Genomic DNA, 27,742 nt, shown 5'->3' with positions numbered 1-27,742 from the left:
TCTCCAAGAAATTAAGCGAACAAATTCGGCATCTAAAGTTTATCATATCAAAGCCTTATAAAGAGGAATAAATAATTTTCTCATCCCTACTTGTCATTATCTTTCTTAGCACCCAAGTGACCCTTTAAACTATTTTGTGAAATTTTATGACATGTCCTTTGAACCTAGCTCTGTGTCTACCATCATTCTCAAATCCCTAACTTTCAGCCATTTTAAATCATCCTGTACGTTCTACATCTTTATTGACTGTTACCTTTCCTGATTTGCCATCATTGGCATACAAACTGGATATTCTCTCTCAATTATTTCAGATATCATTAATGCATTAATAATCTAAAACACATAAGAGTATTTTTTTTTTTTGAAGAACCCAAAGGCTTCATATTGATGATTATAAAATAATAGAAATAGGGGATGTTATAAATCTATCCTTATTTCATAGGCAAATATATAGATAATTAAAGTTTCAAAGATAGACCAGAAAGAAAGCAAAACACTGTGTAAAACTAGCTAAACAAAAGTCATTGGAGGGCTTTGGCAAGAACATAGAAAATAAATATCAAGAAGGCGGTAAGATATTCTGGAGGTTGTTGAAGAAGCTTAGAAATGGAGGAAAGAGTGCTGTAAAAGGAGTTAGAGATAATAAAGGTGACACGAAAACAAGAGAAAAAGATATCCTTGAAGTATGGAGTAATTACTTCGAAAAATTGCTAAATGAAACAAGCAATGATAGCACAGTAATAAAAAATACTCAACAGGCATACAGTCAGGAATACATATCCATACTTGAAGTAGAAAAAGCCATCAAAGGCTTGAAATGTGGAAAGGCAGCAGGAGTAGATGATATTTGACCAGAAATGCTGAAGTATGGTGGTATAAAAGTCTTACAGTGGCTGCACTGCATAGTTCAGAAAGCCTGGACAGAGGGACAAATTCCCGATGATTGGAGTAGAGCTCTCATAGCATCCATATATAACAAGGGAAATAAAACTGAACATGAGAATTATAGAGGTATTTCCCTACTGAGTGTTCCTGGTAAGATATATGTAAGTATACTTGAGAAACAGTTGAGGAGAATTGTGCAAGCAAAACTTGGGGAAGAACAAGCTGGATTCAGGCCAAATAGAGGCTGTCAGGATCAGATCTTCACTTTACGACAAATAGCTGAGAAATCATGGGAATATAACAAAGATCTCTATTTGAGTTTTGTCGATCTGGAAAAGGCATATAAGAAGGTGCCAAGAGAGAAGCTATTCAATACACTACAGTTATATGGTGTCAATGGGACATTATATCAAGCAATACTTAGTCTTTATTTGAGTTGTAAGTCAGCAATTAGAATTGAAGGAAATACAGGAAGATTGTTTAATGTTAAATCTGGTGTCATATGAGGATGCATCATGTTGTCCCACTATGTTATTCATTATCTATATAGATCACATTATGAAGGAAAGTGTTGTTGAATCTAATATCAAAATTGGAGATGTTAATCTTGGGTCTTTGCTTTATGCGGACAATGTTATACTTCTAAATAAATCCGCTACAAGTTTGCAAGATTCCCTGACTAAATTGAATAACTGTTGTAATAGATATGGTATGAAGGTCAGCATTAAAAAGACAGACAATGAAAATAGGTAGAATTGTTGAAAATGTCAACTGTGTTGTGAACGAGGTACCTGTGAAACAAGTAAAACATTTCAGCTACTTAGGTACGATTTTTAGTGAAGACGGTAAATTAAATATGGAAATAGACAACAGAATCAACAATGCTGGTATGGTAGGCAGTCAATTGAATAAATTCGTATGGAATAATAGAGAAATTAGTCAGAACACTAAATTAGCTGTATACAAGACAGTGTTCAAACCAGTTTTAACTTATGGATCTGAGAGCTGGGTCAGAAGTAAAACGCTTGACCAAAGACTAGAGACCACAGATATGAGAGTCCTGAGAAAGATTAGAGGCGTGAACAGATGGCATCAGTGGCAATATCATATTAAAAACGGGGTTATTAAGAAAAAACTTGACATTGTCAGCATCCAGGAATGCGTTAACAGAGCTAATCTCAGGTGGTATGGTCACTTAAATAGAATGGGTGAGGAAAGATTAGTAAAGCAAGTGTTCTCTGCCAGGTTGCCAGGAAAATGACCCAGAGGAAGACCAAGATATAGGTGGATTGATACGGTACAAAGTGCCTTAGACGATAGAAATATAAGATCTGATAATGTTGGAGTCTTGACAAGTAACAGACTGATTTGGAGGAAAATTGTAGATAGGAAGTTAGTAGTGATGTAAATTTTTCATGTAGTACTATCATATCCTGTACACCCCTTGAGGGTACATGTCAGGAATTTGATGATGAGATAGACCAGAGAGCTGAGAATGCAATCATCTGCATTGGAGAGTAGCCTTGGCTTGCACAATTTAAGACACAAGCTCTGTTCACGAGGCTGTATGCTTGCATTTTTATTAGTTAATTGATTTGGTTTCACTGGCATTTGTTTTGAATTGTTGGTTCTCATCAGAGACTAGGAAGAAACCTTTAAGAGAGCAAAAACCCTCTATTTAATACCATACAGTCCTATGTGAGAGAGTTGTATTTTTCTATTATAAATTATAAATGAATAGAAATAATGATGTTAATTTCTTTCATGATTACACGGTGATCAGCATTCATTATAAAAATGATGGCAACAGCTACCATGTTAGAGTAAAACTTTAGTTTATTATAAACCAAAATAATTTGATGTTTCAACATTCACATGAAGGTCATCATCTGGAGCGTGCGCACACTTATACACACACAAAGAAACAAAGTATGCTAAAATTGCATTAATTTGGTCTACTGTTAGAACGACTGGCCTGACCTCTGGTGAAAAAAAAATTGCTATATCAATGCTAGTATCCTGTTATTATCTGTTTGGTTACAAAAATATAAATTAAGGTTAGATCATGCCCTTAACACCCTACACCAAATTGATTGAAAAAGTACCTCTTCTTTACATCATACAAAAACCTAGTAAATGTAAATTTAAAGAAGCCTGTGAAATTTTGATCAATCATCGTAATCTTAGCAATAATGCAGGGATAAAAATTCCACAAATTTGGATGCAACACATTCAGCCCTTTTAAGTTCAAGTTTGCCAGCAAACGCATCTAAGCAATGATTTCAGTCATATAAGCCAAATAAGTATAGTCCATTATAATTTACTCTATAATCCATACTTCAGTTTTGTTCTAATTTATGTGTAATTATCTGAGCAGGTTGCTCTCTTGCTTAATTTATGTTTTGTAACAGATATAGATAATAATAACAGGACTCTAACTTTGATGTAGTAAGATTTTATTCACTAGGGGTCAGTTTAAAGTAGTTTTAATGGTGGACCAAATTGTGTAACTTTAATGTACCATGTAGATTGTAGTGTAGCTTGTTTCTTTGGCCATACCACCTTAGCTTGTTTATTTGTATATGTGTGTATGCTCCAGATGATGACCTTCATGTGAAGATCGAAATGTCGGGTGATTATTTTGGTTTGCACTAAACTGAAGTTTTATTTTAGCACGGTAGTTGTTTCCATCATTTTTATAATGAAATGGGGATGTTATAAAACAGGCTTTATTTTTTTAGCTGAATATATAGGAACTCATATAAGTCGGGTGATTATTTTGGTTTGCATTAAACTGAAGTTTTAGTTGTTTCCATCATTTTTATAATGAAATGGGGATGTTATAAAACAGGCTTTATTTTTTCAGCTGAATATATAGGAACTCATCACGTTCAATTTCCTTATATGTACCTTAAATGTTTGTTCAGGCTACTATGACAGTGCTATATGATTAAGTTTGCATTATTAATAATCTCTTATCACTAATTTTACTGCAAATTAGTCTGTTATTTGTCAGCACTCCAATATTGTCGTATCTAACACTTCGTTCTTCTAAGGCACTTCTGATTGAATCAGTTGACCTAGATCTTGATCTTCCTCTGGATCTGAGGTCTGTAGTCTTTGAGCAAGTTTTATTTGAACTCTGAACTTTATTTTAAATTGGTTTGAACACTTTATCTTCTAATTTCTTCCATATTAATTTACTCAGCTGGCTACCCACTAATACCAGCTTTGTGTATTCTGGTGTCTATTTCCAGATTTAGCTCACAGTCTTCACTAAAGACTGCATAAATAACTGAAAAATTTTACTTGTTCTATAATCTCTCCATTCAACATGCAGCTGAAGTTTTCTATGTTCCTATCTGTTTTCGTACTTTAGGTCTCTTTGTTGCTGATTTTCATGCAAAATTTGTTACAGCTGTTATTTAGTTATCATCTGCAGAAAGCAAAGAGCTAAGTTCAGTGTCTCCAATTCTAATATCAGGTTTAATGCCACTTTCTTTCATAATGTGATCATATAGATGATGAATAAAAGTAACATTAGGTGTAAGACAAGATATGCATTTTGTCTTACACCTAATGTTACATTCAACTATCTTCCTGTTTTTCCTTCAATTCTATCTGCTGACTTACAACTTAAATATAGACTGTGTAATGTTTCATTTGCCCAATATAACTGTTGTGCTTTGAAAAGCTTTTCCATGGGCTCCCTTGTCATATGTCTTTTTCAGATCTCCAAAATGTAAGTACAGATCCTTGTCATACTTCCATGATCTCTTGGCTATTTGTTGTTAAAGTGAAAATCTGATGTTAACAACCTCTATTTGGCCTGAATCGTTTATCACTCCCTCCCAGTTTCTCTTTGACAGTTTTTTCTCAGCCTCTTTTCATGTTTGCTAGTGTAAATCTTACTACCTTGGAGCACTTAGAGAAAGTCCTTTATAATTCTCACATTCAACTATTTTTTTTTTTTTACAGATGGGAACAATGAGAGTTCTTCAATCATGTGGAATTCAACCTTCTGACCAGGTCCTCTGAATTATGCATTGTAGCCACTGCAAAACTATTATTCCTCCATATTTAAGCATTTCTGGTCAAATATCATTTACTAGCTGCCTTTTTCATGTTTCAAGTTTTTGACATCTTTTTCTATCTCAAGTATTGATATGTACTCCTGTTTGCATTTCTCTCATTTAAGTCATTCAAAGTAATTACTCTAGACGTCCAGGATATCCTTATTTTCTGTTTTCAACAATACCTTTATCAAATTTGATTCCTTTTTATAGTACTCTTTCCTCTATTTTTAAGCTTATCAAGAGCCTTCAGAACATTTTGCACTTTCCTCATATTTAATTTCTGAAGTCTTTCTGTGAAGTTTGTTTAGTTACTTTCACACATATCTTAGCTCTCTTACATGTATCTCTAGAATCTTAAGGTTTCTGTTGACTTATTTGCTAGGAACTTTTGGTATGCTTTCTTCTTTTCCATGACTGTTTCTTTAACTTCCTGTGTCCACCATGGGGTTCTTATTTTTCTGTCCTTGCAGACAACTTCACCACATGCCTCCCTAGCTAAATCAGTCGATATTTTCTTCAGAGTTTGCTACTGAGACTTCAATATTTGGTTCTTGTTTTTGAATTATTTCATTCTTTCTTCAGTAATGTTTGTGTTATTGAGCCTTCAGTTAACCTGTAAAAGCTTCTCAACTTTAATTCTTTTTTTCACTGTGATATTCAGTTTTATGCTATTTAGAAATAAGTGATGGTGTCACAATTTCATATTCTCTGTACACGCTTGAAACAGCATGAAGATATCACTATCAACAGTAATGCAATTAATGAGAATTTTCTTATTTCCTGTGTTTTCTCTCCACAAGAACTTGTGCACAGCTTTATGTGGGTACTTGTTTATGTTAGTAGTGGCTGGTCCATTCCTGAGCAGAAATAGATACCATTATTTTTATCCTTGCCCTTTTCTCCAGATTTTTCCAAAACATTTCTGTATGTCAGGTGCTACTTTTTCCATTTTTATTTATCAGCTGTCTGCTCTAATTACTCAAAAAAATTCCTGCATGTTTTTCCTTAGAATGTTCTGTGGAACCATATGCACAAATAAGGTTCATTTAATTTCTTCGTTTTGAAGTTTGCCCACATAACTAGACTTGAAACTGCCTTCCAATCAAGAAATTTATCTTCATATTTGGTGTTGAATACTACGGCTTCTCCTTTTTTCTTGATCAGTATTGCCTTAATATAACATCCTATATTTACTGTTTAGTATGCCAATTATGTTCACATAGTACTTTCTGATTCTTTTGCAAGCTTAATTTCCTTTTCATTAATAATTCCTAATATTGATGGTTACTATCTTCGGTTCTTCTGACATCGGATTTGTCTTCTAGATGTTGAGCTTGAGTCTGTTCCTGTCTTTTCACTGCTCATTCTAGTTCCCTGATGAAAAAAACACGATTGTTATCTGATGCCTATACAACCAACAGCTACAACATGCCGGCTTGGGCGTCGCCCAGATAAACAAGGCCTGCGATACCAATCGAGCGATCGGGGTTGGATCGAAAAGTGGGATATCGAAAGGAAACTGAAACTAACAGAACTGTTATCAGTAGGAACATGGAATGTGCGGACACTCTGGATGTCAGGAAAATTAGAACTACTTTGTGAGGAAATGAAGCGATATCAGTGGGATACTAGGATTGGCAGAGATGAGATGGACATCATCTGGAGAGATCAATGTATGCGAAGTAATATGGTCAGGACATGACACCATGCACGAAGCAGGAGTTGGCGTCCTTCTCAGCAAAAGAGCTCAAGAGGCACTGTTAGGCTACAAACCAGTAAATGAACGAATCATAGTAGCAAAATTTCAGGCAAAGCCATTCAACATATCAATAGTCCAGATATATGCACCCACATCTGACAGCACAGATAAGGATATTGACTTATTCTACAAAGATCTGACAGAGACAATAGAAACAATACCAAAGCAAGATGTGCTAATTATTGAAGGAGATTAGAATGCCAAAGTTGGAATAGATAATGATGGTTGGGAAAAAGTCATGGGAAAATATGGTTTCGGAGAAAGAAATAAATGAGGCGAAAAATTGTTAGAATTTGCTGTGGACCACGAGATGATGATCTGTAACCCAAGATTCCAATAAAAGGAGTGTAGAAAATGGACATGGCGATCAAATGATGGGAAAACCAAAAACATGATTGATATGATTAAAAGAAGATGGATAACATCAGTACAGCAATGTCGAACTTTTCAAGGAGCGGATATAGACTCGGACCATAGTTTAGTGATTGCAAACATCAAGATGAAATTGAAAAAGAAATATAAACCCCAAATCATCAGAATAGAAGAGATAAAGCACGAATAAGTGAAGCAGAAATAGGAAGAAGGCACAGAACAGTGTTAGCAGAGAAACTTAAAAGTGTGGAGAAAGAAAAAAACTCGAATTTAAGAGTGAAAAAGAGTAATGAAAGCAATAGAAAATGCAGTTGAAGAAACAGTACCAGAAGAAGAGAAGATCAAGAAGAAATGGATTACACAAGAAACACCGAAGTTAGTACAGAAGAAAAGGATGTTGAAGATAAGAAGGGATACATCAGAACAAATAGAAGAGCAATATAGAAGAAAGTGTAATGAGGTGAAAAAAGCAGTCAGAATGGGTAAAATGAAATGGTTAGAAGCCCAATTCAACAATATAGAACAGTACTATGGAGAGCATAAAACAAGGGAGGTATACAAAATGATCAGAACTATTAATAGAAAGTGGCAACCAAAACAGACCACAATTAAAGATGAAAAGGGCAAAGTATTGATGAATAAAGAAAAAATTGTACAGCAGTGGACAAGATACTGTAGTGAGTTATATGAAGAAAAACTAGATTCAGATAGCATTGGGAAACTCACTGAAGAATTGAAGCAGATATCACCACCAGGTAATGAGCATGATATAGACATTTTAAGAGGAGAGGTAGAAAAAGCAATAGGACGGCTAAAACACAACAAGAGTCCTAGTAACGATAACATTACTGGAGAAATGATTAAATATGGTGGTGAAAGTATGGTTACAGAAATGCACCAACTATATAATATGGTATGGAAAGAAGGGAAAATGCCAGAGGAGTGGGTGAAATCAATATTAGTAACATTATACAAGAAAGGAAATAAGCTAAAATGTAAAAATTATAGAACAATTGCCTTGATAAGTCACCTTGGTAAAGTGATGATGATCATATTGACAGAAAGATTGAGAACACAATTGGAAGCATACCTTGCAGACGAACAAGCAGGATTTAGGAAGGATAGAACTACAATCCAACAGATTTTGACAATGAGGTTAATAGCAGAGAAAGCTAGAAAAAACAAAAACATATATACTTGCTTTGTTGACTTTCAGAAAGCATTTGACAGTATTGACCAGAAAGTGGCATTAGCAGTTCTAGAATCTTATGGAATTGATAAAAAAAACTAATAGCTATATTAAAAGATGTTTACCAGAATGCAGTTGCAGCAGTTAGAATAAGTGATGATTTGCAGAAATGGTTTAAAACAAGCAGAGGTACTAGACAGGGAGACCCAATATCACCAAGCATTTTCATCGCACATTTAGAAAGAGCAATGGATAAAATGAAAGAAGATGCTAAAGGAATATCTGTACATGGAATGAGAATTAACAATCTGAGATTTGCAGATGACATTGTTATTATTGAAGAAGACGAAAGAGAACTACAAAAAACACTGAAACTGTTAAATGAGGAATTTGGACTTGTTATGAACTTTGAAAAAACAAAGACAATGGTATTTAATGAGAAGAACATGAAACAAAAGATACAAGTGGATGGAACTGATATAGAAAATGTAGAACAATTCACATATTTGGGAAGTAAACTGACATATGACTTGGACTGTAAAAAAGAAATAAAGATCAGCATTGCAAAGGGAAGAACAATCTGAAGGCCATGGATAACATCTGGAAAAGTAAAGTGATCAGTCTGCAAACAAAACTAAGAGTATTGGGAACATGCATCTTCAGCAGTGTACTGTACTGATCTGAAACGTGGGTAATAAATAAGGAATCAAGAAAAAGAATTTTTTCATTTGAAAGAACTTGTTACAGGAAGATTCTAAGAATAGGGTGGGTACAGAAAATCACCAATGAAGAGCTCTATCAGAAGATACAACCAAAACAGAATCTAATGCAGAAGATTATAAAACGGAAGTTGCAATTATTTGGACACATCTATAGAATGAGTGAGGACTGGAAGATAAAGACATTTATGTTTGGTATTTTGGGTAGTTTAAACAGAAGAGGTAGACCATACAGAGAATGGATAGAAGATATAAAAGACTGGTGTGGAATGGGTGTACAAAAACTGCAACACTGTGCACTGGACAAAGAAAGGTGGAAGAAGATAGTGAAACAGGCATCAGACATCAACGGGCAGTGAGCCCATGATTCGTGGTGGTGATGATGACAGTCTCACCTGTTTGTCTTCTTTGTTTCATTGATGCCAATTATGTCCACATAGTACTTTCCGATTCTTTTGCAAGCTTAATTTCCTTTTCATTAATAATTCCTAATATTGATGGTTACTATCTTCGGTTCTTCTGACATCAGATTTGTCTTCTAGATGTTGAGCTTGTCTGTTCCTGTCTTTTCACTGCTCATTCTAGTTCCCTGATGAAAACAGCAGGTCATTGTATAATCAGGCACTGTCCCAGCTGGCATGAAACCTCATTTTGTTGCGCAATTGTATTATTTGTTGTTTAATTCGATAGAGAGCACAATTTGATTGGATTGCCAGCACATTTTCATCCATTCAGTATTCTGTGGATACCTACTAACAGTCCACACCGCATGAAGGTGAGGATTGGACATTAGATCAGAGATCTCAGTCATTCTCTGCATTCATTAAATTTCATGTGGAGGTTTTTTCTTAATTATTTTGCTTTGATCCTTAAGCAACCCTGTATAGGAACTTGGTTTCGATACTAAGTCAGAAACCTTATAAGGATTGTATTAAATACATGGAATTGAATAGACTCCGGGTAACAGAAATTGTACTCCTCTGTGTTTTAGATGGCAGCAAAGAGCTGATTTGGTTATAGGATTTGAAATATGGTTGAAATATAATTTCCTAAAGATACAAGAAATGCATTCAGAAGTATCTTTGATATAAATGATGGAGATTCTGTGGAAGAGGGAAACAAAAATAGCTGATTATTCTCTCAATGTAATTGCAAATTAATTTACTTTGGTCAAACAAGCCGATTTGTCATGCATTTGTGAACACCTTTCCTATATTGAATATAAAAAAAAAATGTTATAAATCCAGCCTTGCTGAATATGCAGTTAAAATACTAGCCACCAGCTTCTCTGGGATTATGAAAAATTATTTGCTCAGTTGCTCCTACAAATTTGAATGTCTTTTTAAAGAAAGTGTTGAGGTCCTTCACCATCACCCTCCATGATGCCCAGTCACATATCTACTTTGGATCCAAATGGTATTAAATTTTCCTGTCTTTCTCATTAATGCATATGAAAACGATGCTACCCTCCATGTGCCCATATTGTAGCTGTTTGAATTTCCTAGTTCAGTTTGTTGTGCTGATGATGGTTTATGATACTTAAATAAAATATTTGTATAATTTAATACAATTGATTAAACATCTTTTCACTGTGTAGGTTTATAAAAACAGAATCAGACAAAGGTAATGCCACAGTCATCCTTAATAGATCAACTTACATTTATCAGATGAATCAATTAGTCTCTGACAACAGTGCTTATCAACTTGTGATCTATAATCTGATTAACACTATAATCCTAAGTAAAAGACTGAAATTACTTAAGTCTGTCATTTCTTGGCCATCGGACACTGTTAAAAAAACTAGTACCCCATTATGCATGTTCTCCCAGAATATGTAATGGTCCCAAGGTACACGAACATAATGTTCTGCTTCTGCCAATAGTTGTGAGTATAGACAGCCCAAATTATTACCTAGCCAAGAAATTAGTGTCAACACTCAAGGAGTTGGTAAGTCATTCCACCTCCTATATAAAGAACACATAACACTTCTTAAAGAAAATTAAAAACATAACACCCAGCAAAGATGATTTAGTCAGTTTTGATGTTTCTGCCCAACGTTACGGCTCTTTGCCCATGTACTATGTTCTAGTACTTCATGTGGCAAAATACTTTTTAGCTAGAAAAGGAAGGTACGGCCATGGGCTCACCACTATCCCCCCCCCCCTCAAATTGGCTAACTTTTATATGCAATAAATATTATTATTCAGGCCTCCATGGAGTCAAAAGACTCATCGCAGGAGGTCCTGCCTAAGAAGCACAAAGTCTATCATACCACTCCTTAAACTTATTGACCGTTCTCGCTCTCAGGCAATGAGAGCGAGACTCCCGCTCTATCAGGCAATGCATTCCATGGTTCAACTACCCTCCATGCAAAGAAACCACTCCTCACCCTCTTGCTCAGTTTCCTTTCATAACTTCCAGGGATGGCCCCTTGTCATCACTCCTTCCTACCATTCAACCAAGCGAAAGACTTCCCCAGTGTCAACCCTGTAACCACCTCTCAACAGTTTAAAAGTCTCAATCATATCACCTCTCCTTCTATCCACCAAACTCTGCAGTCCACATTCTCTCAGCCGATCCTCATAACTAACATTGTACAGTCCTGAAACCATCTTTGTTATCCACCTTTGTACCCTTTCCACAGTTAATTTATCCCCATCAAATCTGAGAACAATAGTCTGAGCGTGGTCTGATCAGAGTCTTATACAACGGAATAATAACTCTCTTATCTCTGCAGGTCAGTGTCCTTCTCATTATTGCAGCAATCCTCTGTGTTACCTTCACCACCTTTGCAATATGTTCCCTAAGTTTCAGGTTTCTGTCAATCATTAACCTCAGATCTCTTGTCTCCCCTACTTCCTCCAGTATAGCTCCTCCCATAGAGTATGCAGTGTCCCAAACCTCAAGAATTTACATTTTGCTGCATTAAACCGACTCCCCCCCATTCATTTGCCTATCTGTTTACTGTCAAGGTTAACTGATTTCTGCCATGATGGTCTGATAGATTGTTTAATTAAGAATGATTATTGAGCAATTGACTCATCCATCATGGGCTAATGGAGTGGAATAAATTTTATTATTATTTTTAAAGTACACTTTTTTTTTTTTGATGTTTACCATGTTTATTTGTTTGTTGTGGTCTACTGCTAGGTTGTAGACCGCCAGGGACTTGAGATATTATTAAGCCTTTGGCTCAGCCATGTTGGGATCCTGGTAGTGAGTTTAAAATACTTAGCTGTTTCTATATTGCACTCCTTACACATAGAAAAGTTTTGATCTCAGAGATTCTTGCTTCTCGATGAAGTTGCAAATTTCTTACAAACCATGGCGTATTGAATGCTATTCATAAATATTTGTTTGTGGATTACATGTAATTTGTTAACATTTCAATCTATCATGTAACTCAGTGGCAAAGTCAAAAGTTTTATGCTGGTTTAAAATTGGATGTTCTGTTGTCCTATTTGTTTTTGAGCAAACATGATTAATATGTTAAGTGAAGCACTTTATCCAGTTGTGTCGTTAAGTATTTGGCTACTAGTTTCATGGAATGATGATAGTGCCAAACATTGCCACTCTGCACTCTGGCGAGACTCTTTTTCTTGTGAGTAGCACCACAGTACTTTTATCTGCATTTACATCGATTTGCCAATTTTTTTTGAACTATTATTCTATTTCCAATATTGTGTTTTGCATTTGCTAATCCAGGTCACAGGAGCATACTATTATTACAGTGTTATCTGAATAGAGGCCTGTTGTGGTTGCAGTTGTGTGGGATGTCAGCTACATGCATGATGAAGAGCAGAAGTGACAACAGGGAGCCCTGGGGTACATACCAATTGTGATTTTGCATTCAGATCTCATTCCCTGCAGGTTCACTTGGAGTTTGTGATCACTGAGGTATAATTTGGTAAGTTTGTCCAGTCCTATTTGGAATTTGGGCTTGGAGTTTGAAAATAAGCGTATTGTGTCAAATGCTTTGGCAAAGGGGGTGCTTAAGAGTCAAAGCAGTATAATTGAGAGGAGACCTCCACATAGCCTTTAAAGAAATGCAGAAAACCAACCAGGACTTCTGACCTGATGTCCATTCCTCACCTTCTTGTGGTTCATCCTGTTAGATATCTACCTGGATACTGAACAAACGAGAATCTGCTGCTAATTTGGGATTTAGCCAACCAAATTGTATTCTTATTGGCTTAAATCACAATAGAAAATTACAGTACAACATGACAGAATTTCATGCTGGCTGGGGCGTCACCTGGTTAAACAAGGCCGCGTCATTTTTACGAGGGAACCAAGGCGAATAGTGAAAAGTCAGCTAGTGGAATAAATCCTGAAACACACCCCAACTTTAACATCAACAGAGTTCAAGATCGGTACTATCAACATAAGAAGCTTGAGTGGCAAAGAAATGGAGCTAGCTGAGGAATTGGATAAGTACCAGATCAACATAATAGAGGTGACTGAAACAAAAAAGACAAAAACTGGCAAGATCTTTCTGAGCAGTAAATACAAAATGTTATGTTCAGGCAATGACAAGGATAAAGAGTAGCTGTAGTATTCAGCACTAAATACGAGGGTAATCTTGAATGGCAGGCGATATCAAGTTGAGTGGACAAATATCAGAATGGGGAACTGGACAATGAGACTTATTTGTGCCTATGGTTCTACTAAGCTAGAAGTGGAGGAATTTTTTTGAGGCTTTAGAGAAAGCAACTGAAACAATGAAAAAGAAAAAGTTGGTCCTTGTTGGGGATCTAAATAGCAGAGTAGGAAATGATTGTCAGATAAAAATATTTTGGGAAAATTTGGAAAAATGAGCAAAGCTAATAATAATGGCAAATACCTGTTGGATTTCTGCTCAGGACATGGACTGGCTACTAACACCATGTTCCAACATAAAAACGTGCACAAATTCACATGGAGAGAAGAGGCGAGAAATAAGAAAAATCTCATTGGCTATGTTATTGTTGATAGTGATGTTTTCTCACTTATGCAGGACAACTAGAGTGTACAGAGGATTTGAAATTGGAAGTGATCACCATTTAGTCTTGAGCAGGATAAAATTGAATTTTATAGTGAAAAGAGGAACATGTTAGAAAGTTTTAAAGCAAATTAAAGTTGAGCAGCTCTCGGATGTGAACTGTAGATTAAAATACATAAACATTATTGAAGAAAAAAATGAGAGTTCTTGAGAACATGAAACATACCTTGAAGATTCAGTGGCAAGCTCTGAAGAAAGCATTGATTGATTCAGTCAGAGAGGCATGTGGTGAGGTTGTCTGCAAGGATAGAAAGGATAGAGGCAGTGAAAGAAAAGAAGAAAGCATATCAAAAGTTCCTTGCAAATAAGTCAGCTTGTGCTCTTAGAGAATACAAATGCAAGAAAGCTAAACACTGTGTAAAACTAGCTAAACAAAAGTCACTTAGAAAATAAATATCAAGAAGGTGGCAAGATATTCTGGAGGGTGAAAAAGCTCAGAAATGGAGGAAAGAGTGCTGTAAAAGGAATTACAGATGATAAAGGTGATGAAAACTGGAGAAAAAGATATCCTCAATGTAACGAGTAATTACTTTGAAAAATTGCTCAACGAAACAATCAGTGACAGCATAGTGGTAAAAAAACACTGAACAGGCATGCAAACCGGAATACATATCCATACTTGAAGTAGAAAAAAGCCATCAAATGCCTGAAATGTAGAAAGGCAGATATTCGACCAAAAATGCTCAAGTATGGAGGTATAAAAGTCTTACAGCGGCTACACTGCATAGTTCAGAAGGCCTGGACAGAGAGACGAATTCCAGATGATTGGAGTAGAGTTCTCATAGTATATAAAAAGGGAAATAAAACTGAATGTGAGAATTACAGAGTTATTTCCCTACTGAGTGTTCCTGGTAAGATTTATGCAAGTATATTTGAGAAATGGTTGAGAAGGATTGTGGAAGGGAAGCTTGAAGAACAAGCTGGATTCAGACCAAATAGAGGCTGTCAGGATCAGATTTTCACTTTAAGACAAATAGTTGAGAAATAATGGGAATATAACAAAGATCTGTATTTGAGTTTTGTAGATCTGGAATCCCTCTACGTTTCCTCTTTATTGATTTTAAAATAGCATTTGATACCATAGAACACAATGCAGTCATCAGTGCCTTACTGGAAATAAATGTGGACCCTACTTACATCCACATGATAAAAGAAATTAACAAAAATCAGATCACACAAATAACCCTATTTGATCAACCTATAAATATAGATATAAACAGAGTGGTCCGCCAAGGCGATGTAATCTCCCCTAATCTATTTACCAGCACTTTAGTATATACATGCCGAAAAAAATAGAGCTAAATGGAGGAATAAGCATAGATGGTGAAAAACTACAAATCCTTATGTTTGCCGATGATCTGGTATTGATATTCCACAACCCAAAAGACCTAGAAGAAATAGGTGAAAAAATATACACAAACAGTACATTCATTCTAAGATAGGCTTAGAATGAATGTAGAAAAAACAAAAATGGATCAAAAACATCTACACAAGTGACATTCACCTATGTATTAAAAACATCCCTATAGAACAAGTTGACTCCTACAATTACTTAGGACAAACAATAAAAATGAATAACGATTTATCTGAAGAACAAGCAAAAAGAAAGACGCATGGCTATCATTCAACAGATTAAAAGAAACTTTTACTGATCCAAATCTTGACATCTCTGCGAAGGCAAAACTATTTAATAGTGGCATTCTTCCATCACTCACATATGGATCAGAAACTAACACGACAAGAAAAGAAGACGAGACTCAGAATAGCTCAGCGTGCAGTAGAAAGTAGGATTTGTAACATCACCAAAATGTAATATGTTAGAAACACAGAACTAAGAAAGAGATCAGGCATAAAAGATGTGGTAACGGCAGTATATTGAAGTAAGATGAGATGGGCAGGTCACATAGCCACACTCAGGGATAACAGATGGACATATAGAATAGAATACTCAACTGGCAACCAAGAATAAAGAGAAAACCAGGAAGACCGCTTACAAGATGGGAAGATCCACTAGTGAAATCTATGGGTATAACATGGAAGAGAGAGGTTCAAGATTGAGATCGTTGGAGGCATCTTTGTCACTGCACTCATGGACACAGGTCCATCGAGGTAATCAAGATCTGGAAAAGGCATATGACAAGGTGCCAAGAGAGAAACTATTCAAAATTCTACAGTTATATGGTTTCAATGGAGCAATACTTTGTCTTTATTTGAGTTGTAAGTCAGCAGTTAGAATTGAAGTTAGTACAGAAAGATAGTTTAATGTTAAATCTATAGGCAACAGAATCAATAAAGCTGGTATGGTAGGAAGTCAACTGAATAAATTTATATGGAATAAGAGAGAAATTAGTTAAAACACTAAATTAGCTGTAAACAAGATGGTGTTCAAGCCAATTTTAGCTTATGGATCTGAGAGCTATTAGAAAAAAAAAACACTTGACCAAAGACGACTGTAGATATGAGACTCCTGAGAAATATTAGGATTTGAACAGATAGCATCAATGGCAATATCATATTAAAAACGAAGATATTAGGAAAGAACTTGACAGTGTTAGCAGAGCTAATCTAAGGTGGTATGGTCACTTAAACAGAATGGGAGAGGAAAGGTTAGCAAAACAAGTGTTCTATGCTAGGTTGGCAGGAAAAAGACACAGAGGAAGATCAAGATATAAGTGGATTGATGCAGTAAAAAGTGCCTTAGAAGACAGAAATATAAGATCTGATAATGTTGCAGCCTTTATAGTTAAGAGATTGATTTGGAGGAAGATTGTAGATTGGAAGTTAGTGGTGGTTTAAGTTTTTCATGTAGTACTATCATATCCTGAACACCCCTTGAGGGTACATATCAGGAATTTGATGATGATTCTATTTCCAATATTGTGTTTTGCATTTGCTAATCCAGGTCACAGGAGCATACTATTGCTGCAGTATTGTCTGAATATAGGCCTGTTGTGGTTGCATCAACATAGGGTACAATTGGAAGCAGCACACAGGGATGATCTTTCTGGATATTGCCAAAGCATTTGACACAATATGTTTACTTAAAAACTCCTCGAGTCCAAATTCCAAATAGGACCGGTCAAACTTGGCAAATCCTACCTAAGTGATCACATACTCCAAGGGTATGTGATCACTTAGAAACTTTACTTAAAAACTCCTCGAGTCCAAATTCCAAATAGGACCGGTCAAACTTGGCAAATCCTACCTAAGTGATCACATACTCCAAGAGAACCCGCAAGGAATCAGACTATCTGAATGCAAAATCACAATCAGTAATTTTGCATTCAGTAGTCTGATTCCTTGCGGGTTCCCTTGGAGTTTGTGATCACTTAGGTAGGATTTGGCAAGTTTGACCGGTCCTATTTGGAATTTGGACTCGCAGTTTTTAAGTTAACATATTGTGTCAAATGCTTTGGCAATATCCAGAAAGATCATCCCTGTGTGCTGCTTCCAATTGTACCCTACGTTGATGCCTGCCATGACTCAAAGAACTGATTGTTCAGTGGATTTCCCAGAGTTCAATTTTCATCAGGAACGAGATTTAGTTCTTTAATTACTTTCTGCACTACTTTCCATTGTGCTGGATATTAGTGATATCTTAATATTGCATTAATAATAGCAATAGTGATTATATAGAGAAACCTGTGGAGAATTCATGACTAAAATTAACACATGTGAACCACAGTAGTAAGTTTTTTATTACGTAAATATTTTGTCCTAGTTATCTTAGGACATCATCAGTACAGTAGAACAATACTAGGAATGACACAAAGGATAGGATGCGTACGTACAATGGAATCCAAATTGCGTGCAGTGGCACGTTGTGACCTGAACTTAAATTATATTAAATTGAATTAAATTAATTAAATTACAGTTAAGTTATTTTTATACGATTTTATATGACAATTTCCCATGGATGGTAAGAACATCACTGCAGTTTAGATTTGGTCTGTGAAGTAGGACTTCACCACTTTCTTTATATAAGAAAGTGCTTTCTTTATAAAAGTGCTGAAGCCCTACTTCACAGACCAAATCTAAACCACAATGATGTTCTTGCCATCCATGGGAAATTGTCATACAAAATTGTGTAAAAAATAACTTAACTGTAATTTAATTTTAATTTAATTTAATTAATTTGATTCAATTTAATCTAATTTAAGTTCAGGCTGCAATGCGCCACTGCACGCAATTTGGATTCCATTGTACGTACACACCCTATCCTTTGTGTCATTCCTAGTATTGTTCTACTGTACTGATGATGTCCTAAGATACCTAGGACGAAATATTTATGTAATAAAAAACCTACTACTGTGGTTCACGTGTGTTAATTTTAGTCAATAGCAATAATGTACATTCTGGCTTTATGCAGCAGGCAAATTGACGATTTTGTTCGAAATTCCATCTTGGCCTGTGCTTTCCTATTAAATTTGGTGGTAATTTAGTGTATGACATACCAGGATGTCTATGTTCCTGAATTCTAGATCCATGTGACCATAGTTTGGACTACACTGTTTCTCTGAGCTCTCAGCAAAATCTTCAGCATTGTCTTCACAGTGGTAAACTAGACAACATTCGCTGTGGATTGGTGAGAGGTTTTATGGACTGTTCATAGAGCCTTGCTCATTTTCCAGAGCATCTGATCCTCTGTGTTTAAGGACTGAAATTTTGCTTCCCATTAGTGTTCTGATTGGTATTGGTTCCTAGCTCTATCCTTTTCATGGATGAAATCTTTAATCTCTTCTGGAAGTTGGTTGGAGTTTGTGCATGGTTCATATGTGTTGATAGCAGTTAATGCGGTTTCCTTTTCCAAGCTTGAAATGGAGTCATTGATATATTTTTTTTTTATTTTTTTTTTTTTACTTTGAGTTGATGGTTGAAACTTGGCCATATTCATATAGAATGGTCTTTTGTTTTCTCATGTTGTGAATCCAGTTCAAGTAAAACTGGTTTGTGGTCATCCATTGCACTATATGTTTTGTGCATTAATATTGCTACATTGACATCAGAAAGTTCTTTCATGCTGTAGTGTGTGTGTTCGTTCGTTCTGGAGGTCTTAGAATCTCAACATTCCTGTCAGAGCAGAGTTCCACCATTTTGGTTTGTAGTTTTGTTATTTCAGGCTGTGTGTGTGTGTGCTTGGCATTCAGGTTTCCTGTACTAACACTGTTTGATTTGTGTCCAGAATTTGAGTTAAGTCTATTTTCATTGTTTGAAGAGTTTTATATCTAGAATATATTTTCAGGAGGCCTACATTTATGGTTTGGATCTCGATCCCTGTTATTTCAGTATTGCTAGTGGTGGAACTTACAATTTATTGTGATCCCCTTTGGCATTCAGCTTCCTGAGCCTTGGATTGTCAGCTGGTCAGAAGCATTTTGTTTCCAAGGATTACCTTAATGATATAGTGTCATAAGTTCGCATAGTTCATGCATTTCCTAGACTTGACGTTTCAGAACAGTCTTTTCAGAGTTTGGTCTTCTGCATTTGTTAACCATCAACTAGTGCAGCAAGGATTGTTTGTGTATGGAGACAAAAAATATGTTAAGCAATTACTTACAATTAAGAAAAATAACACTTGATGTTTTGATCTCTATATGAAGCTCATCATCACAAATACACACACACCCACACCCACACACACACACACACATATATATATGATCAAAACACAAACTACATGACAATAAACATAAGTGTGCTATAGTGTAACTGCTTAGTTTACTGTTTACACTAGCCTTGCCTCTCATGTGGATAGAAAACTTATAATAAAAAAATACAAATATAAAAAAAGTATAATAAAATAATATACAAATGTTAAAAAAAAATTTTAAAGTTGAACTTCCTCAAATGCAACTCTCTACAGTCCTATTATTCTTAGGTTTTCTTGTAGTATATGGGTTGCAGATGAGCCTTCCAAACTCTTGGAATTGTGCAGTTTTCTTTTAAACTAAGTTTTGTTGCAATGTAGGGACTTGGTGCATTTCCAGTTAATTCTGTGATAAGTTTGGAGTTCATGGTCGGAAAGGCCAGTTTTAACATGGTGAAAGAATTTGATGTGGTGTTTGTATTCGTCTTTTCTTATTGAAATTGTTTGTCCTGTTTTCCCATATGTAGGGCAAGTTGCAGGTGCAATGGATTTTGTAATGTATGGTATGGCTATGGCATTTTTGTAATTTTTTTTTTAATCTTTTGTGACATTATTTTGGAGAATCTTGTGAACTCTTTATGTTGTAGCCATTCTTTATAGACTTGACTAATAATTTGATTTTCATTCTTCATGCCTGCTCTGGCATGAAGAATGAACATCAAATTATTATTATTATTATATTCATATTAGAGGTAGTATGAATCTTTTGAGTATGTATTGGTATGTGTGTGGATTTACTGTAGACTGAAGGAAATACAATCTGAGGGAAGACATGCTACAAATATGTCTAGAAAATGAAGCGAGTTAGTTTTCACTCTCAGTGGTGAATTGGATATGTTTGTTTAGGTGGCTTAGAAATGTATTTAACATTTGACAGCTGTGAGGCCAAACAGCGAATGTATTGTCAACATGTGAATCTGGCTTAGGGCTTTAGATTTACCGAATCTAGAAGTCTTCTACCGAATTTAGATTTACCTCATTGCTTGAAGTCTTCCATGTAAAAAGTTACATGTAACTTTTTACATGGGGGTGATAATTGGTGAGACCATAGGTGTATCTTCTTTTTTTTTTTTTTGCAGATAAAAATTATTTTGCCACACAAAATACCTCGAGCATATTCGTGGGCAAAAGAGAGGCTGTGATACTGGGTGGAAATTTCTTCTGTAGGAGAAGAATCGTGTCATTGATCGGATTGCAGTTTCATCAAAGCTGACTAATAAATCTTTGTTAAGTGTGATGTTTTTGATTTTATTTATGAAGTATTGTATATTTTTTTTGTATAGGAGGGAATGAGTTACCAACTCCTTGAGTGTAGTCTTGAATGGAATCAGTTTCTTGGGTTAATTGATAATTGGTGCTGTTGATTTCTTCAAATTCTGGTAGCATAAGCATAATGCAGTAACAACTTTTTAATTCTTTCATCCAGCCAAGTGATGACTGACTTGATTAGTTCTACTGTTTTCTCTTTATTACGTTTTTGTAAGACTGTAGGTAACCAGTTGTCATGTGTTGTGGTCGCATACCAGCTGTTTCATGTTTCCACAGTAAGTTCTCTGATTGAGAACAACGATAGCATCACTTTTGTTAGCCTTGATAATAATGATGTCGTTATTTCTTAGAGATTTGACGGTTAAAATTTCTATTTTAGTTAGATTGCTACTTAGTGGTTTATTATAATTTAGAATATCGACTGATTCTATCCTTATTTTATTGACTATATGGGGGGGGGGGGACTAGATCTCTTTCAGTGTGGTAGATGAAATCTAATTTGTTGATTGACCTTGTGGTATGATTGCATAGGTCAAGCCTTTTTGCAGAGGGGCAAGTTCTCCATTGTTAAGATTGTGGCTGGATATGCTGATAACTTGACTGTCTGTTGGTGGTTGGTTGCCCCTCACTTTGCTTGTTTGTGATTGGTTGCTCCTCTGAGCATGGCATCTGGGTTGGTTGTTTTTTTCTTGTTGTCCTTTCAGTCTTTGTAACTTCTCTATTAGTTTGGGTGGGGGGGGGGGGGGGTGGGGGGGGGGGGGGGTGGGGGGGGGGGGGGGTGGGGGGGGGGGGGGGTGGGGGGGGGGGGGGGTGGGGGGGGGGGGGGGTGGGGGGGGGGGGGGGTGGGGGGGGGGGGGGGTGGGGGGGGGGGGGGGTGGGGGGGGGGGGGGGTGGGGGGGGGGGGGGGTGGGGGGGGGGGGGGGTGGGGGGGGGGGGGGGTGGGGGGGGGGGGGGGTGGGGGGGGGGGGGGGTGGGGGGGGGGGGGGGTGGGGGGGGGGGGGGGTGGGGGGGGGGGGGGGTGGGGGGGGGGGGGGGTGGGGGGGGGGGGGGGTGGGGGGGGGGGGGGGTGGGGGGGGGGGGGGGTGGGGGGGGGGGGGGGTGGGGGGGGGGGGGGGTGGGGGGGGGGGGGGGTGGGGGGGGGGGGGGGTGGGGGGGGGGGGGGGTGGGGGGGGGGGGGGGTGGGGGGGGGGGGGGGTGGGGGGGGGGGGGGGTGGGGGGGGGGGGGGGGATTGAATCTATGGGAAACGACCCTGAAATGGAAAAGGTTAAAACAAAAATGGAAACGACAAAATATAATACACATAGCGAACTGGAATGTAAGAGGAATAGCATATAAAGAAATAGAATTAGACCAATTATTAAATGAAAGAAATTTTAAAATAGCAGTAATCTCTGAAACAAAAAAGAAATTAAAAGGAACCATGAGAACCGAAAATTTTAATGTGATATACAGTGGAGTTAACAGAGACCAAAGAGCATAAGCATGAGTCATGATTTGGATTCATAACTCCCTTTCAAAACAGTTAAAACATTATAAATTATGGAATGAAAGAATAATAGAAGCTAGAATAAAAATGGATAGAAGCTATTTAAAAATAATTGGTTTATATGCCCCAGAAGAAGGAAGAGAACAGGATAATATTGATTTTTATAATCAGCTACAAAACATATATAATAAAATAAATAAAAATGATTACGTAATTTTAGCAGGTGACTTAAATGCAAGAATTGGAAACACAAAAATTAATAATATAGGAATGCGTGAAGAACATACTCTAAACAGGAATGGTAAAAAATTGATTGACTTTGTAGTTTATAATAACCTAAAAATAATGAATTCCTTCTATAAACATAAAGACATACATAAATATACTTGGGCAGCAAGAGGATGGAAATCAATATTAGATTACTTTATATTAAATGAAAAGACATCAAAATTTTCACTAGATGTTAGAGTTCACAGAGGATATGAAATAAGCAGTGACCACTTCCTTGTTAAAATAAAATTAAGATTACCACCTAAATGGCTACAAGTAACAAGAACAGAAAGAAAAATTGAAATATTTGTTTATAAAACTAGACTATTGAATGATACAAACGTACAATGGCTATATGAACAAAGAATTAACCAATATCTAGATAAAATAAAACAAAATGTAGAAATAGAATGGCTTAATATAAAAACGATATTAAATGCAGCAGCAAATGAAAGCTTAGGAAAGACCAAAAAATTCAATAAAAGGAAAAAAAGATCTGGGATGATACAATCAAAGAAATAATCAAAGAGAAAAAAGAAGCCTATCACAAATGGTTAAGCAGTAAAAGATTAGAAGATGAAATAGAATATAAAAGAATAAGAGCCATAGCTAAAAGAGAAGTCAGAAAAAGACATAGAGAATCATGGAACAAATTTGTTTCTAATTTAGAACATGATTTATATAAAATAAGACTCAATGTATATAAAATTTTGAAACACTTAAATGTAAACACTTAAACTTAAATGATACCAAAAAAAACATAAAATTAAACACTGAATTGAAATTAGAAGAATTTCTAAATTACTACACAGAATTGTGGACAGACAAATATTTTAAAAAAGACAACTGGCAAACAATTAACGAAAATGAAAAGGAAATAACTAAAAAAGAATTAGAAATCAGCCTGAAAGAAACAAGAAATGGAAAATCATCTGGAGAAGATAAACTAGGTTCATAACTATATAAATATGCAGGAACAAGATTCAAAGAAAGACTTATTATTTTTAAATAAAATTTATTCAACTGGTATACCCCCATAGAATGCAAAGCAGCAATTATGATTCCTATCTTTAAAAAAGATAATAGAGATAACCCTAAAAACTATAGAAGTATCAGTATGCTAAATTCCTGTTACAAAATATATAGCAGAATCTTAAATAGCAAACTAATGAAATATTCCGAAAACTTTATTTTAGAAGTACAGAATGGATTTAGAAAAGAATGATTGTGTATTGACCCGGCCTTTTGCCTAAAATTAATAATAGAGAAAAGAAGAGAATACAATTTAGAAACACATTGCATTTATTGACTTTGAAAAAGCATTTGACAAAGTTAAAAGAAACATATTATTTAGTATATTAAAAGAAAGACAAATACCAAATAATATCCTAAAAGCTATCATTAGTATATATGAAAATAATCAAATACAAATAAGATTAAATCACGAGCTATCATATACGAGAGAGATAAACCAAGAGGTCCAACAGGGATGTCCCCTCTCAGCAACTCTTTTTAATATCTACTTAAGTGAAATAATAATAAAATGGAATAAAAATTTACATCAAGGAATTAAACTTTCTCCTACAGTTAACTTAAACACACTCTTCTTTGCCGACGACCAAATAATTACAAATTCTGAAGATAAACTACTGAAAACTATTTTAGATAAATAGCTTTCTGTAACAACAAAAAAAATCAAAAATTATGGCCTTTAAAGGACAAGATCCAGCAAGAACTAAAATAGTAATAGATAACAAGATCTTAGAACAGGTGAATTCATTTAACTACCTAGGATGTATGATCACATATGAAAATGAAATATACAGTACATTAGCCCTACCAGTCTTAATGTATGGAAGCGAAATCTGGACAATAAAACAAAAAGACAAAAATTAACAACAGCAGAAATGAAGTTTATGAAAAAAACTGCAAAGTATACCCTATTTGATCACAAAAGAAATGAAGAAATTATGGAAAAATTAATCCAAGAACCAGTAATAGAAAAAATTAAAAAATATAAACATAAATGGATGGAACACGTTCAAAGAATGAAAACAGAAAGATTACCAAAACAAGCCTTAAAGTACAAGCCATTAGGAAAAAGAAAACCAGGACGTCCTCTTAAACGATTCAACGATGACTTCTAAGGCCGGAACAGGCTATGCTAGGCCTAAATCCTTGATATGCATGATGATGGTGACATATAATTAAAACAGTGAAAAAATATTTATACTTATTTAAAAATTTTTTAGTTTATTTAATATTTATGGAACAAAAAAAAAATAAAATATACTTCATACAAAACCAAATAAAAAAAAAAAAAATCAGCTAATGCCTTTTTATTATAGGGAGTAGGCAAGGTCGTTTAGCCCTATCTAACTTTTGGAGATGGGCAGTTCAATCTCCACTGGTACCCAATCAGAGGTAGCTGGCCCAAGGGGCTATCACTAATTAACAGGCATGCAGTGAAGAGAGACGGCTCAACAAGTGCTGCCATCTCATAGTCCCTAACACTCGTATTTAATGTCTGAAAATAATGTGGGTTCTACAGTCAATGTTTCTTGAGTTTACGGGACGAAAAACCCGCTTGTCCGTGCTAGAGATCGACCTTTTTTTCTAAAAAAAAAATCAGTACAAAATATAATTTATAAATTTTTATTTCATTTAATATTTTCTTCAGGAAATATGATTTCAAAAAACATAAAATGTCCACTTAATCTTGTTCTTATTCTAGATACAAAATTGCCTGAAATAGAAAATACTCTCGCTGGCTATTAAACTTGGTTTTATTCTTTTCAGGTCATCAAATAATAAATCTGAATTCTTTGTTCTTTTATTGGTTGCCTCAAATACTGAAAATTTGACCTTCACTGTCTTCAGATTTGATATTATTTCTTGAGGTTCCTCAAGAAACCTTTGAATTGATTTTTCCATGACTTCATTTAGAGCATTGCCCTGATTAATAGTTTCTCCATCTCTGATATATTCATCATTGGAATCTGTTTCCATACAAGAATTTGGATATATTCTAGACAATATTTTTCAGACAACTTAATATATCGAGATTTGAAGCTAGTGGAAATACACTAGATTTCTTTGTTGAAATGTTTTGTGGATTTTGCAAATATAGCAAAAGGGGTTACCAATCCAACTTGTCTTTTTTCTTGAATTCATACTTCTAAAGAATTTAATAATTTGGAACTAATTTCAGTCTTTAAATTTTTTAGTTCATTTAACAGAAATTAAAATATGCCTTCACTTGTTAATAAACTGGCATCTGGCGCTGCCCTAAGGCCTCACGTACGGGTCCCAACACTTTAAGAAGCTCCATGATTTTAGGATATTGAGCTTCATTCCACATATGAGAAGCAGCAATATCATTCAAAGCTAAAAAAAATACATTATTTTAATGTTATAAATCTTTCAATCATGGCCTCTAAACTATTCCATCTTGTTTGGCAGTCAAGAATCAGACTTAATTCCTTTCCTTTCCTTTCCTTTTTCTTGTTTTACATAATTCGGAAGGTGCTATCTCTTACGGGAGATTTTCTAAAAAAATTTTCCAATTTTTCTAATTTGGGAAATTGATTGTTTGTAATTATCAGACAACATAAGGAATCTACAGTCATTATCTAGATCAAGAGAATTTCAAAAATCCTTGCCATAGTCATCTTCTGATTTCTCACTTGTAACATATACTTCAGTTTCAGCAATTTCTTTATTTTTATATAACATCAGCAACTGCTTAAATGTATGGCATGTGAATAGCATAGTTGATTAATTATAGGTGATAATTGGCCAAATTTTTTCATAACAGCAGCACCATTTGTCACTGCAACTATGTTGATTGCTAGATCCAAGTTAAAATTTTGTGCGTGTCTTGCCTTTTCCGACCTTTTTGAAATTATCTCACACCAACTTATTTGCAACATCCATTTTGGTCTAAAAATCAAATGAAATATTTTTATCAATGACATTAATATTTAATAATGAAAGAATGTTATATTATTAGAATAGACATTAATAAATTTATTTACGTTTTTGTTTTTACTAACTAAAACAAGTATAATGAGCTATAACATAAACTTCCTAATCCTGCTTGTGATCAAACTCATGGCGCATTGTGTACTGCATAGTATGGGTAGTGAGCAGGACTAAACTGTCTGGTCCGGTCCAGTGCATATGAGCAACACAGCTGACATCATCGGTCAGTCTGTGTGCCGCTGCTGCTACATAGAATAGCATAATGGAATGCATTTGTGGATTTGCATGTCAAACATTTGCCTGACTCATGAAGATTAGTTTTATTACAATATGCTTGTGCCTGAAGCGATTTCAAGTCAAAATGTTAATGTTTTTAATTAAATAATTAATTTTTACATATTAATTCTAGTATCTAAAACCGGTTTTTTAAATTTAAAAACCGGTTTTCGAATTTTACAAATTTATCCAAAAATAACCAGTTTTTTAAAACCGACAACCCCCTCTTTTCAAGGTTACACATCAGAAAATGGTAAAAATTCATTACTCTAAAACAATTAAGTTTGTATGTTAGCAGTGAATTTACATTCTGACAGCTTAGTTGTCATTACAGCTGCTAAATTATATCAGTTCTTCTTGAGTATTTTGCAATTGAGCAGGTACTTCTTTCAGTAGCAGAAACTTTCCTTCCACTTTCTTCTGTTCTGAGCCTTCTCTTTCAAGGTTGTGTATCTGTCTTCATTCAGCATGTCTTCTAGTGCTCTTGACTTTAGTGCAGAAAATTCATCATCTCTGGGTCTTTTTCTGTCTATTTTTCCTTCGATGGCATCTCTGATTCCATTTCCTCTCAGAATATGTCCAATCCGGTTTCCTTTGCTTCTTTTTATCCTCCTTAATAGACTTCTTTCTTCTTCTACCTCTTTTTAAGACCTCTTCATTAGTTATTTTATCTGTCCATTTGATTTTTTCCATCTTTCTCCAAATCCACATCTTAAAGCTTTCCAAAATCTTAATTTCTTCTTCAATGTCCAAGTTTCAGCTGCATAG

General features: G+C 35.4%; 1 protein-coding gene across 1 annotated transcript in view; it reads left to right on the top strand.

The window, feature by feature from the left end:
* The window catches only part of LOC150103418 (uncharacterized), a 150,849-nt gene that overhangs the window by 35,079 nt on the left and 88,028 nt on the right, over positions 1 to 27,742 (top strand). The window lies entirely within an intron of this gene.

This window comes from Typopeltis vanoorti, chromosome 9 (assembly GCF_054136105.1).
Source record: "Typopeltis vanoorti isolate ZY-2024b chromosome 9, IOZ_Tvanoo_1.0, whole genome shotgun sequence".
Taxonomy (NCBI): Eukaryota; Metazoa; Arthropoda; class Arachnida; order Uropygi; family Thelyphonidae; genus Typopeltis; species Typopeltis vanoorti.
This window is presented reverse-complemented; position numbering and strand designations above follow the sequence as displayed.